Source organism: Dreissena polymorpha, chromosome 6 (genome assembly GCF_020536995.1).
Source record: "Dreissena polymorpha isolate Duluth1 chromosome 6, UMN_Dpol_1.0, whole genome shotgun sequence".
In the NCBI taxonomy this organism is placed as follows: domain Eukaryota; kingdom Metazoa; phylum Mollusca; class Bivalvia; order Myida; family Dreissenidae; genus Dreissena; species Dreissena polymorpha.
The window spans coordinates 8,756,062-8,768,853 of record NC_068360.1 but is presented as its reverse complement, the minus strand read 5'-3'; the positions used below and the strand labels follow the sequence as shown (position 1 = coordinate 8,768,853).

General features: G+C 34.9%; 1 long non-coding RNA gene and 1 other non-coding gene across 2 annotated transcripts; one reads left to right on the top strand and one right to left on the bottom strand.

Annotated features, from left to right (window-relative positions):
- Positions 1-146: 146 nt before the first annotated feature.
- On the top strand, positions 147-228 carry Trnap-agg (transfer RNA proline (anticodon AGG)). Its single transcript has one exon. It is a non-coding gene; the product is annotated as a tRNA-Pro (tRNA).
- Positions 229-2,326: 2,098 nt separating this feature from the next.
- Positions 2,327-5,028, bottom strand: LOC127835358 (uncharacterized). The gene is made up of 2 exons (XR_008028478.1): positions 3,519-5,028; positions 2,327-3,366 (listed from the first exon to the last, which is right to left on the bottom strand). It is a non-coding gene; the product is annotated as an uncharacterized LOC127835358 (long non-coding RNA).
- Between the last annotated feature and the right edge of the window lie 7,764 nt (positions 5,029-12,792).

Below are 12,792 nucleotides of genomic sequence, written 5' to 3'. Positions count from 1 at the left end.
TTAAGAATACATTATTTTTACAATAAATGTTGACTTTGATCCAATTATCATCTGAAAAATACGTTTTTGTGATTTCTTCAAAGATCGAGCGAGCCTTTTTACCTGTTTACTTATCTATATCTAATTTAAGGTTGCACAGATGCGAAGTTGTCGTAGCCGAGTGGTTAAGGCGATGGACTAGGAATCTTTTGGGATCTTCCCGCGCAGGTTCGATTCCTGCCGACATCGCATACTTTTTGCGACGCGTTTTATTTCTTTTCTAACGTAATTTGATTTAATATAGCACATAAGCTATGTTTATTGTTAAATATGTTGAAAATTGTATGCACATCCTTCAATTTTAAAATTAATTCAACGTTATGGCTAAATTGATTAATTTACTGCTGAAAAAACGAATGATGCATGTTGCATTTTTATTTTTATTTCAAAAAGTAAACGGTAAATCTGTCTATTTTTTTGGTATTTTTGCTGTATATAGTGTTTCTATAAAAACTAAGTTTAATATATAACTTAAATGATACTATTTTGAATTTTATGACACTTTGTTTTTAAGCGACCCAATTTTTACTTGGCTGAAATCACTTACATTTCATGGCGCTATTCCATAGATTAAAATTTGTAAAAAATAAATGTCTGTAAAATAATACTTATTTCATCTTGTTTAAACTTTAAACACCTTTACTGCATCTGTACAAACCAATTGCATGCCCATATTTGGAAATTTGAATGAATTATGGAACTTTTATATACCCCAGGGGTGAAAATAAACTGGACAAAAGCCGGGCGTGAGGGTGGTTTTGAAAAAAATCGGTATATTTTTTTAAAAAGCATGGAAAGTCTACCTACATTTTTGCATGTAGTTCAGTGAAATGATGCTTATTAGGAAAATAATTAACTAAATTATATTTGGATATGTGCCCATTAGAGGTGCTCTACCTTAAATTAGTAATATTTCATAAGTGTGCGTTGGAAAATATGTTTCGTAATAAAAAGTATTGAAGGCGACTTTCTGGGTTCAATTGTATCCACCTCATTATTTTTACAAGGTTTGATTCGAACAACCAAACACGTATTGAAATAAATGCAATACAAATACATATATTACAATCTTGATATGTGGAGAATCAGATCAAGTCTATGTCTTGTCATTGAGTTATAGTCATGTTAACAGTTTTATCACTTTTGATATAGTTTTTGTATATGAAAAAGACGCAAACTTCAATATGATACGCCACAGGTCAAGCTCCAAGAATATGGATTTTATGGCATTTCAGGATTTCATACATGTTTCAAATATTTCTTGTTATTAATCAATTTAGTAGTATTAACTGTTCCTTTAGAAGTTTTCTGATTACAGTCTACTGAAACGGAAATGAAAGTGGCTGTTCCTTTGAAGTCATTTAACTCGCATCTGTCGTACAATATTAAAGAGAATATTCAAATTAGGTTATTTTTGTTAAATAAGAAACAGGTATTGAAGGACTTATTGCATTCCATAAGAAAACAAGCCGAGATGTAATATATTAAGAAGAGATGTGTTTGTCAGAAACACGATGCCCCTTATTGCTCCGCTTTGAAATAAAATTTCAATCAATCAGTTGGCAGGTTTATAAATTATATCCTTTTTTAAAGCTTATTACTTCCTTTGGATGGTATTTTTTTACTTTGAAGGATGACCTTGACTTATCACCACGAAAAATGTGAAGCTCCGTGAAATACACTTGCCTGCCAAATATGAAGTTCCTATTTTCAATATTGCAAAAGTTATCAAACTTCAACCAAGGTTAAAGTTTTGGGACACACAATGAATGAATGAATGACAGACAGACAGGCCAAAAAAAATCTACCCCATGGGGGCATGTAAAAGGTCGACCATTAACCTTCATGTTGTTTACAACTTGGCATAAGGCTCCATCGCAAAAAGATTTAAAACATTGATATTTTAATCTCCAAAGATCAAACTTGTTTCATAAGAGTTCAATTTATTGGTGAAAACACTAATTACTTTATGATTTATTGAATACGCTGAAACTCACGATACTTGATTTTGAGCAAGCATTCAATACCCTGACCAATTTCATAGAAACAATCTTGAACTTTTGTAATTTCGGGCCACTGTTTCGAAAATGGATATCTATGTTCTTGAATAATACCATGGCCCCAAACAAATAAATGGATTCTTGTCAGCACTTTCTTATAGAGAAGGGTTGTCGTAAAAAACACCCAAATCAGTGTTTATACATTTTCATTATATGTGCAGAAATTCTTGCTATCTAAATAAGGGAAAAGCAAGGAAATAAAAGGTATAACAATAAAAGACATAGAATACAAAATATATTTTATTTGCTGATAGATACATATCCAAACAAGATATGTCTCTCACCTGAGATAACAAGATATTATTGGGACAAATCTTTTGACCAAGTTTCATGAAAATTGGACAATAAATGTGGCTTCTAGAGTATTAACAAGGTTTTACTAAAGCCATATATAGAAAAATGCCCTGCCCCTGGTGGCCATCATTTTAAAGCAACCAAAACAATTTTCAAACTATTTCAAGATATCATTGGGACAAATCTTCTGACCAAATTTCATGATGATCGGAAATTTAATGTGAACTCTAGAGTGTTAACAAGGCTATACTATAGCTAAATAGGACAAATGCCCCGCCCCCTAGCAGCCATTTTTTCAACCAACAAGCATTATTTTCGAATTTTCTGACCAAGTCTCGATACGATCAGGCAATAAATGTAGCCTCTAGAGTGTTAACAAGATTTTACTTTAGCCATACAACGAAAAATGCCCGTCCCTTGGCAGCCAAGTTTTTCAAGCAAAGGTTTCCATTTTTAACTCATCCAAGATATCATTGGGACAAATCATCTGAGCAAGTTTCATGAAGATCAGGCAATAAATATGGCTTCTAGAGTGTTAACAAGGTTTGATTGACTATAGCCATATAAGGAAAAATGCCCCGCCCCCTGGCGGCAATTTTTTCAACCAACCGGCATCATTTTCGAACTCGTCTAAGATAGAATTGAGATGAATCTCCTGACAAAATTTCATGAAGATTGAGCAATAAATGTGGTCTCTGGAGTGTAAACAAGATTTTACTATACCATATAAGGAACATGGGACAAAATTGTCACAAAACCATGTTTTCAGTTGAAAAAAGTCCATTGACCACCGTTTTTGACCTTCAAACTCAAATTGTGACCTTGACCTTGGAGATATCGGCGTAATTCTTTCGCGCGACACACCTTCTAATGATGGTGAACAAATGAGGAAAATGATTTAAAAATCTGACAATGACTGACAAAGTTATGGCCCGGAGAAGCTCATTTTTTACCTTCAAAGTCAAATTGTGACCTTGACCTTGGAGATATCGGCGTAATTCTTTCGCGCGACACACCTTTTAATGATGGTGAACAAATGAGGAAAATGATTTAAAAATCTGATAATGACTGACAAAGTTATGGCCCGGAGAAGCTCATTTTTTACCTTCAAAGTCAAATTGTTACATTGATCTTGGAGATATCGACGTAATACTTTCGCGGGACACACCGTCAAATGATGGTGAACAAATGTACCAAATGATTTTAAAATCTGACAATGAACGACAAAGTTATGACTTGGACAAGCTTGTTCCGCCCGCCCGCCGACATTTGCCAATCTAATAACAAGTTTTTTTCTTCGAAAAACCTGGTTTAAATGCCCTGCCCCTTGGCAGCCATGTTTTTCAAGCAAACGTAACCATTTTTGAACTAATCCAAGATATCATTGAGACAAATCTTCTGACAAAATTTCATAAATTGTGAACAATAAATGTAACATTTAGAGCGCTTACAAGGTTTTACTATCGCCATAGAAGTAAAAATGCCCGGGCCCCTGGTGGCAATGTTTTCCAACCAACCATAACCATTTTCAAACTCGTCCATTAGAGAGCATACATGACCCATTCTTTCCATTTTGGACAACTCAAAAGCCAAAATCCAAAAGTAACTGGTACATTTAGCTGATAATCAAACTTGGCCATGGGCTTTGCCCACATGTACAGTAAGAAAGCTTAAAGATGATCCCACAAAAACTATTCGCGATAGTGCGGACCGACATTTTCGAAACAATATAGCCCCACCTCTTCAAAGGGGGAATTATGACTTAAACAATAGATGTGTTCTAAGAAACACAATGCCCCCTATTGCGCCGCTTTGAAAAAACCCCGGACAGTTCAACTGCTATATGCCACCCTACTGAGGGGCATAACAAAATATTTTTGCGACCAGTAAAAAAGTGCAATTAATTGAAAATATTCCAGTGAAATAATAGTGTAAGAAACAGATTATAGGCCCTATAAAGGTGGCAAATCTAATTATTATTTATATAAACTAGTCTATTTTTTCCGGATTTCAGTTACTCTTGCATAAAAAATGCTTAAAACACATCTTAGGTGCAACGTTGTCAAGAATTATGGAAGATATACCCGTTTCATAATTGGAAAAAATGTTTACAACTTTGCAACTAGCGTGATGTGTAGCCTCAAGGCGGTGACACATGCTAAAAATAACCGAATGAAAATTCTATTCTAATTCTATTTTAAACAACTTTTTACCAGCAGAAATTAACTTATTAGATCACTCCAAACAGTTTAGCCATTTAGAAGAGACATACTTTGTGAGTGATACCGGACAACTTTGAAAAGCAACGATATATTTTTGGTGACCTGAGTCACTTTCACTTTCACCTGCCCAAGTAAACAGCGATGTACTGATTGTTTGTGAACACAATTGACTTGGAGGACACTGTATTTTGAGCTCAAAACAAGTTGTATTGCTCATTTTTGTATGGTAATGTCCAATAGCATATGTATATAATGTTTTTTGATAACCTTTATAAATAACATATGAAAAAAATATTTAAAAATCTGTAAACTATTACGGATTGTAACCTTTATAGAGCCTTCAAGTAATCCAGTAAATGTAATTGATTGTAACTGATTACATATATTGTCCAAAAATCTAATGTAATGGTTACTGTTCATAAAACGATTACATTTTTAACGGCCACCGGAAAAACTTTGCGAAACCGAAATTTCGCAAACTTAAGTACCCTTTTTCTTAAAGATTTGCTACTTTGAGACATAGTATGCGATAAAAGTCTTATCGTTGATTAATAATTGGTTATTTTCACTCACAAAACGCGTTTTCTTCACTATGAAATTTATAAGCAAAGTTGGGGTTCCCATGGGATTTTTGCATTTTCCCATGGGATTTTCGATTTTCCCATGGGATTTTTTCTCCCATGGGATTTTTTTTCTCCCATAATTTGCAAATGGGAGAAAAATCCCATGGGATTTTGAACATTTTAAAAAAAGTGTTTTATTTGCGTTTGCAAGTATTTTAACGTTATTTAAGGACTGTATATTGGTTTTATGCCAATTATATATATAAATATATAGTAATAAAAAAATCCCATTTTTAAATGGGAGAAAAAAAATCCCATGGGATTTTTTCTTATTTTGAGAGATTTATTCATGAAACTTTCAGAAACATCATATTTTATGAAATGATGAACAACTACGATATTTTAATGCGTTTAGTCGTGTTTAAAAAAAAAAAAAATCCCATGGGATTTTTAAATCCCATGGGATTTTTTTTTCCCATGGGATTTTAAATCCCATGGGATTTTTAAATCCCATGGGATTTTTTTCCAATGGGATTTTTCAGTTTCGTAAACCGAATAAGTTTCTTAATGCGAAAAACAACAATAAAGGAAATAATAATTATAATTTTGAATAATAAATTGAATAATATAAATAACATGAATATTTTTAAAATGAGTTACAATTAAAGGTTTATGCTAGTAGAACTTATCATTTCTTGTTCGAGCAGATGGTTGAGTCCAATTGGTGAGTATGCCAGCTTAGAACCAGTATAAATGCATCGCAGACAGACAACGCTGTCATACTGTACACACCGCTGAGTAACAATCTTTATTGCATTTCATTTTGCAACAGAAAATGAACTCCGTAGTATAATTGATCTTATATATGCCCTCTGCTTTTGAAAGCGTGCAACACATTAACATAACAATAAGTCCATGCCAAAAACTATGTGCAAATTCCATTCAAAGCTATATACACATTATAAAGGTCAGATGACCCGCGTCATGCGAAAATGGGTCTTATGTCATATGCGGCCAAAGTTGGTCCATCCTAGCTTGTCCAACCGCGCAGTCTGGTCAGGTTCTACGCTGACTGATATATCAAGTCAAGCCATGATTCGTGGTCTCATATCCAAACTCGGTAGCTCCTGTGCGAAACTTTCACCGGAAACGACGGCACCGAGACGGGCGCTCGAACTTTGCGGATGCGCGTTATATGTTATATATAATAGCGCGATGTGTTTTTTCTTGCCTCAAATTAGTAAGCCCAATTAGCGTTTTATTGTGTTCTTTGCTTCTACTATTAACAAGAACTTCAACCGATACGAACATGAATTTTATTTTAATATGTTTATTTAATGCTCGGAAAACTCATTGTATATTTAGAATACTACTTATAAAACAAAGTCGGGTTTTCAACATCTGTTTTCGGCATATAAATTGTTATTCCAGATTTTACGCACTTTACTGTACAAAATACCGTTAGGGCCACCGTGGTTACTCATTAAAATCCAGAGGGCGAGAATGCGAGAACGCGAAAGTACGATGACGACAGTGCGACAATACGATGGCGACAATGCGTTCGTACGATTGCGAAAACGCGCTAGTACGATGACGACAATGCGACAGTGCGACAATACAATGGCGGCAGTACGATAGTACGGGGGCGACAATGCGATAGTCATATCGTACTTTCGCCGTGGTATCATCGCAATGTCGCCATCGTTCTATCGCATTGTCGCCATCGTATTGTCGCACTGTCGCCATCGCATTTTCGAATTGCCGCCATCATACTATCGCGTTATCGCATTGGCACCATCGTACTATCGCACTGTCGGCTATCGCCATCGTATTGTCGCACTGTCGTCATCGTAATTTCGCACTGTCGTCATCGTATTATCGCACTATCGAACTGTAGTATTGTCGCCATCGTACTATCTCATTGTCGCCATCGTATTGTCGCACTGTCGTCATCGCACTGTCTGATTGTCGTCATCGTATTATCGCGTTCTCGCATTGTCGCCATCGTACTATCGCATTGTCGCCATCGTATTGTCACCCTGTCATCATCGTATTGTCACATTGTCGCCATCGTACTATCGCGTTCTCGCGTTCTCGCCCTCTGGATTTTAATGTGTAACCACGATGGCACTAACGGTATTCCGTAATACTGCTAAAGCACAGTATGATTAGGTCACTCCCAATGCTCAAATCTCTATGTCTATTTTAGTAACAACACATGTCTATGGAAGGATATTTAGGTAAAAGTAACATCATTCGTGGTGAATATTTACATTATGACTGATGCTTATTCTAATTTGCTTTATGACAATTCCAACATGCTTGTTGTCTATTCGTTTATACTTGATGATTGCTGCAACATTACATCATTCATGATGAATATTTACATTATGCGTGATGTTTATTCTAACATGCTTCATGACAGTTCCAACATGCTTGTTCTCTATCGGTTATACTTGATGATTATTTCAACATGCTTGGTGACTATCCAATGTTTGTGTGTTCATTATTCCTGAAACCAGTCATAATCGGTTTTGCCACTAAGCGTCATTAACAACGGCAGCTAGCAACAGGCAGTAAGCAGAATGCAAGTTACTAAATTATGACAACAGGTGGCGCGCGTTTATTTTCCGTATGTTGAATAAATTACTTTTCGGAAAAAAAAGCGAAAACATCCGAATCATTTTGACTAGTAAACTGAATAAGCTGAATTAGTTCCCTTCGTTATATAATCTCCATTAAACTAAATACGTTCATTATTGCCATGAAGACCAGTAGGTTTACACAATGAATTGACTGCCGTGAATGTTTTTGATATTTGTAAGATGCAATTGGCACTCAAGAAATTATACATGTATTTAATTCAGGACATAACGGGGCTGATGTGTTGGAATTGTGGCCCTTCCCTAGTCCAAATAATTACAGTAGATGTAATCTACCGATGTGCATTGCACATCGACCTCATATTTATAAAGTAGCCCAAACCCCCATTGCCACAGACCTGTGCGTGAAACTTTCAGATTTCTCTAGTCTGTTTACCATGCTATAATTACAATTTCTATAAACACATATTTATCATTTTATGACTATATAATGTCTGTGGTATAAAGAGAAACCTGAAAGTTACAAGTACTCGTGTCTAGTACTGTACAACTATTGTACTCCTCGTTGAGAAAACAACTACTCCATCTACATGTATTAAAATATCATAAAACATAATTTTCAATCAAGTTGGAAAAAATCAATAAATAAATCTCATATAAACAGGTTTGTCATGAACGTTGACGTCGCTCTTGGTTACCAGAAAAATTCCCACGCACGGATTTCAACCGTCATTGTTTACAATCAATTAAGTGCATAAGTACTTGAATTTGTATAGTGTTTTTTAAAAGTGTCCAGCTACAGGTGGTTAGAGTGTGGCTATAATACTAATTAGTGAAAACATATTTTGGAATGATAAGTAATCATATTATAACGAAAAATCAACTTTTCTTAAAAAAAATAAGTTAAATATATATTCAACAAGGTATCCAACTCGAAATCATCCGAAAACGGGATGCATCGTTTTAAACAGCCATTACTTCATCAATTTTGCAGCGATTTTCACGATTTTGGTCTTATTCAACGCAGAAATAAATTTCCTTTCTGGAAATGTATATGTCTTGCAATATTTTTACAAATACTGGGTCAACTTTTAAGAAATAACACGATACACAACTCGCGTGACACAGCTGTGATCGATCAGACAGTATTCATGACTGAAATCTTCACGGGGAAAAGGGCATTTTCCCTGCAAAGTTCACGAACCTCGATACCATAATTCAATAAAACGTATGAAAAAAAACATTCTTACCGTGCTTGCCGTAGCATTATGCATCAAAACTAACTGTCCAGCGCATTTTCAAACCTTTGTTTACATACATTTCAACCAACTGACATTTTAAACACAAGAGTGATTTCATTGCTCCAATGCGGAGTTGTGTCTTTACAACTGGAGATTTCATTCATAAATACGGTCTGATCGATCACAACTGGGTCAAGCGAATTATGTATAGCTTTATTTCTTAAAATTTGACCCAGCATGTGTAGAAATATAACAATATATATACATTTCCTAAAAGGAAATTCATTTCTGCGTTGAATAAGACCGGGTCATGAAAATCGCTGCAAAATTAATTTAGTAATGGCTGCTCAAAACGATGCACCCCGTTTTCGGATGATTTCGAGTTGGATACCTTGTTATATATAAAACGATAGTGATTTTTTTTTATAGAAAATTTGATTTTTCGTTTTAATATGATTATTTATCATTCAAAAAGATGTTTTCACTAATTATTATCATAGCCACACGCTAACCACCTGTGTGTCCAGCACGTGTGCCGGGAGAACAGGGCTTAATGTATTTTTTGTTAAACTCTATAATATTTATATCCAATCTGTATGAAAAAATGTCGGTGAACATTATTCCGGTGTTAATTTTTGAAAATATTGAGGCATTCGTTAATTATGGATCTAAAACGGAACATTAATCCGCAAAAAAAACACCGGGCATATTGCATATTAGATCGGACACATGAAATTATTTCGAAAGAAAGCAATAAGAGTTTCAATTCTACATGAGTAAGTCTCGCTGTGCACGATTACGCTCTTACTGCTCGTATATATTTGACTCTTGGCAAATACCTAGTGTTTTATTTTGCTTAATCTAAATTGTGTTACGCATCTATATGTACTTAAAGCAGCATGACCAACAGCTCTTTCATATGTGAAAGAGATTGACACGAAATACCTACCCATCTATAATAAAGTTTATATGTGCACTTCAATATTATAGTTTTATAGCATTTTATGTGGTGCAATATAAAAGTACTCTAGTAAATTTGAAATTATGTAATCGATTTCCTCTCAACATACATGCAAAGTTCCAGATAACTTTTTCAGCAAAATCTTGGTTTACACTCTATAATAATCCAGCCTTAAAGTCTATTTTTAATTCATTTTTTTCAGGAAAATATAATTTTTGGCACATCCGCATTAAGGTTTATAGTCTAAGAAGAGTTCATGACAATTGCCGGGTTACAGCAGACTTTTTGCGATAAAAGGACCAGATAATGGAAAACGTTCGGCTTTTCGACTGTTGTAAAGATGGTCTGTTATTCATAATAACGTTAAAGTGCTGTTGATTTCATAATTGTAATGAGGGCCTAGACGAGTGTGAACTCATTGATAAAATGTTTACATTATATGCATTGATATTGAGTTTTACGCATGATCACAAATTTTGAATTCTTATTTTATTTTTCCAATGTGTAACCGTACGCACAGAATTTAAGTCTACTTTTTTACTAAATTTAATTCAATTTTTTACGACTTTAAGCCTCTTATCTGGAGCTCTGCATACATGCATTAGTAGCATATATTGAAATATATCCATAGACTTTCTTTGGTTATTGAAGGTAAATTACTGTACAAAAATTATGGTTAGTCATTAACCAAACAAAAGTTAAGTCTACAAACACGCGGTTAATTTCGGTTCAGTAGCAAATATCTTACAAAGGTGCGCAACTTCTCCTATAACATAAAATTTCCGTTATACGCCGTAAATTTCCGTAGTCCTCCGTAGCATTTCGGAATGACTGTCAATTGACATCATTGTATCATGCATGATAGTATGTTGCTTTGTGCTTGGGTGAAACTCACATCTTACCATCGCGTTAATTTATTAAACGCATTAATATTTGATTCCATTATGCACTGCGCCTATTGCACAAGTCTCTCTGCACAAACCAACATACACATATGCAGCATGCAATTAACGAACAAGAATGTTGCATCTGTACACATGCATGATACCATTAAGCAGAATGTAAATAGACATTGGACATCAGGCAAGATGTAAGTTTCATCAAGCATGAAAAGGTGTCTACATACTAATTGAAAGTACCATCAAGAATCATGACACAGTCACAAAGAAGGATGTAATTTTTACCTAAATACCCTTCCATATTTGTCGGCACTGTGTGTTTGCTTAATTTCACTGAAGAACGTCTACTGGTAAATCTTACAAAAAAAGTGATAAATAAGACTGAGTAGCAATTTTTTCGGCGTTGCTGTTTAACGTCAAATTTGGCCTTTCAACGAACTTCTTAAAAGCCCATTGAATTTTAATGAAGAAGTTTCCCGCTTGTAGGTCCGAATGAATTAAATCAAATTTTGCAATTGGCAATTTAATAGAAATCCCCATAAAACATTGCACATAGCTTTCTGAAATAAACAGGCCACATTGAACGCATTCACGATATCCAACAGCTCTCTTTGCAAAGACCTATCTAGTGTTTCTTGGCCGTGTAAGATCTATAATTAGAACATCTTCACCTAAAAATCTACTAATAGAAGAGCATATTTTGGGGAAACAAATTCAATAAGAGTATAAAACGTCCACGATCACTAATGTGTAGTTTGTTAAAGATATCACGGCAGTAAAAACATAGCACTTTAAAGAGACCACAATCTGGTACATTTGGTCAATTGTTGCGTCCGTGGCGGACAATACATTTTTAAAAAGAAAGCGTACAAAAAAGCAAACACAAAGTTCTTCGTAAGCTTGTTTTAATCTTAAAAACACATAATCGACAGTCATTCCAGTCAAATACAATACTAACAGTCAGCACTCTAGAGATCAAAATTGCGGATATAAATATTTAATTCAGGGATATCAAGTGTATCAAGTTCGAATTCCGGAAAAAATAGCCGGTAGTCTGGGGCATTAGGTCCCTTACAGGGATAAAAGGTAAATCCCCGCCCGAGCCGTAGCTAATTGATTTATTGTAGTCTTTCTAGTTGCAATTTCTGGTGAGTACAATGCGGAATATTACGGATATTTGCAACATGTCGAAGATTTTCGGAAAGTAGCGAAGAGGTTTTCGTCAGTTAATATTCATGTCCGTGCCGGCCGCTAACTTATCAGAATCAATAAAAAAGAACCTGGAAAAATCGGTACCGATCGCAAATTTCCGGAATTCCGATAAAGCTTCAACATTATTTGTTCTCAAATGATCGCGTACTCGAACGAATCTGTCCCTACGCCTCCAACTCCCTTTAAATCTCATCGGACGTACATTGATCTCAAAATCTATCCTTGACGACTCAAATCATATTTCCTGAATAGTTTGGCCTATTGACGTCCCTGTAATTATAACAATGGTCTTTTGGATAAACAACGCTAAGTTGTTGCAATATAATAACCGTTTAAAATAGTTACCGGTTTTCATTTAATAAAATGATTAAGTCATATTCGAGATTTCAGCGATTGCCAATATTTTGCTTTTGTTTCTCATAAGCATATGGTGCTTGGTATCTGCTATTGACTCCTATGTAGATTGCAAATATTACATAACCCTTACAGCGGCCGAGCGCAGATATCTGCACTTGGCCGCTAAAAAGAAAAATCTTTGCGCATTAATTTAATTCAAATCTCATTATCATTATCAAAATCATCATCATCGTCGTCGTCGTCACTACTACCACCACCATCATCATCATCATCATCATCTTCTTCTTCTTCTTCTTCCTCCTACTCATCATCATCATCATTAACAACAACAGCAACACCAA